At 38.8% G+C, this 2,433-nt stretch overlaps 1 pseudogene; it reads left to right on the forward strand.

The window, feature by feature from the left end:
• The first annotated feature begins 1,252 nt into the window (after positions 1–1,252).
• On the forward strand, positions 1,253–2,039 carry LOC118839985 (annotated as a pseudogene).
• The last annotated feature ends 394 nt before the right edge of the window (positions 2,040–2,433 follow it).

Raw genomic sequence — 2,433 nt, forward strand, 5'->3', positions numbered from 1 at the left:
CAGTAACAAAGTTTATACACATTACCAATGCCAGGAGCTTCACCATCCCCAAGCCTTCCCTCCGTCAGGCTTCCCCACAAACAAGCTCCCTTAGGCAAAATTTCCCTCTCTCACTCATGCTAGCTGCTCTGCCCTCTCTTGCTCCCAGCTCTGCCTCACACACACTTCCTGCTCCACCCATTAGGCGAGCTCCTCTCACCACAGGCTCCATGTGACTCTGCCTCATGTGACTCGGGCTTCCATGTTACTCAGGCTCACAGCAGGTCACATAGGCCTATTAATGGATAGGAAAGATTTTCCCATTCCACTACCAGTACAGTACCTTACCTCATTCCAGTATCCTCAGAGTTCCTATTTATCCTGATAACTGCTATGAATATTCTGATCTCATGCTCAAATTTCACTAGTTTGTCTGCCCACTCCTGCATGGCATTGTAACAAGGAAGTCTCATATCTAAAGCCTGATACTACTCAGATAGCATTCTGTCTAGAAAACAGGATCTACTTGCTACAAATACAAGCCAGCTCTCAGAAAAATAGGGGGCTGTGGTAGAGCAGCATAGATATAGCATCATAAATTTTAGGAATTTCAATGCTCTCGCTTCTTTGCTTATCTCCCATAGGAGACCAGCTGCAATGTGAACTCATCTTTATTGGGCCAAATATGTACAACTCTGTATTTTAGCAGAAGGACCATCCCTATCTAGGGTTTCTAAGTGGTTTAAAAGTTTTTGAAAAAATAAATCATCCATGAGCACTGTGAGCCAGTTTTGATTTTCTTTGATCAAGAGGTTTTATGATTGGGCCTCAGTGGACAACATCCTCAACAGCCATTGTTGTAGTGACTAATCAAGACTTCCTTTAAACTTGTCTTGTACCTTCCCAAGTTCCCTAGTGATTAAAACACATTCACTTTACAATCCTTTATATAGGAAATCTCTTCCCACAGTTGGTAATAGGGTAATCCTTAGATTCTTTTTTGGACCACTGAGTCAGGTTTCCACTTCTCATCTTCATTCCTGTTCATTTTCTTCTTTTTTATCCCTGATCTCAGTGGAATTAAATACATTTTGTGTCAAAACCTCTGGTTAGAATATCATGCTTCTTACCTATAGCCATATCTGTGTTCCCATTAATACTGCCCCTTTCACAACTAATTCCATTAGTTGCCCTCTGCCTTCATAGTACTGTCTTTAAAAACCAAGAGTTCAGAAATGACCACCAGATTACACAAGACATTTGGTAAAGGAAGATGTGGAGTAGATGGTTACCTGCTGTGATGAATGAGTGATATTGAATTGAGTTCTGAGGATGAGATTACATTGAAAGTCATGGAACTTAGTTCAAAGGAAGGTAAGGGAGATGGTGTGATTGAAGAAGTCAGGTTTTCTTTTTTCAGTAATGATGGCCCTAAAAATGGGGCAGAGACAAATGCAAAAAATCCCAATGAAGAGTGTCTATCTGGAGTCCCCCTAAATATGTGGGATAAGTTTCAAGAGTTACTTAAAAGACATTTTGAACTGAAAATGTTAACAATTTTTACAAGTAAGAGGAGCAAAAGAAACATCCCAGAAAAGGTAAACTGAAGAATAAAGAAGGATCTGGCAGTCAACAATCTTCAAATGAAGCACTGTAGAAGGACCTTACTCAATACTTTGGAACAAATGAAAGTGTGAACCCTTCACAAGTAACAGAGTTCTTTTGAAGTCAGGCCTTGAAGTGTACATCAGCAAATTTGTGGCTGAAGGGGATATTGAGAAGGCTGAAGAACTAAGTAGTAGGTTAGTTACTCAGGAGCTTGGGGTAAAAATTGTCAAAACTGTTCCTTGCTGCAAATTTACAAAAGCTAAAAAAAAGATACAAAAACTTCACAGGAGGCTTAAAAAAAGATTACACTTGCATGAGGTTTTGAAGCAAAGAAGAGATGAGAAATCAAAAGCAACATGAGATACGAGGCCTTCATCCTTGAAAAGCAAAAACTTTGGTGTCATATTGCTCAAAGGGAGCCAGCTAAATTTGATACCAGTGAGGTAAAGTAAACATCACTTATTGGGTCAGGTCTCCATATTTTTTCAACCTTTTAAAATTTTATACTATTTTGTTAAAAATTATTTTTAAGAAATGTGGGAATACATACATTTAACAAAAAAGGTAAGGGATGTAATATGTACATTCATCGGTACTTAAATATTGATTAAATCATTGATATGAACAGGCCTACAATTGATTCAAACTGAAATCCAACTTTATGTCATAGTAAATAGTATGTTTTTTAATTGCTATGGCCAAAGTAATTTTGTCTGCTGGTGGCTTCCTTCTACTAATGAGCCTTTCCAAACGTGCTTAGTCTGGCAGTCATCAGAACAGGTAAACTCTGTCAACAAGCCTTGTCCAAACTTACTGGCATAGCCTTGCAGGACTCAGGATCACTTG

Source organism: Trichosurus vulpecula, chromosome 1 (assembly GCF_011100635.1).
Source record: "Trichosurus vulpecula isolate mTriVul1 chromosome 1, mTriVul1.pri, whole genome shotgun sequence".
In the NCBI taxonomy this organism is placed as follows: domain Eukaryota; kingdom Metazoa; phylum Chordata; class Mammalia; order Diprotodontia; family Phalangeridae; genus Trichosurus; species Trichosurus vulpecula.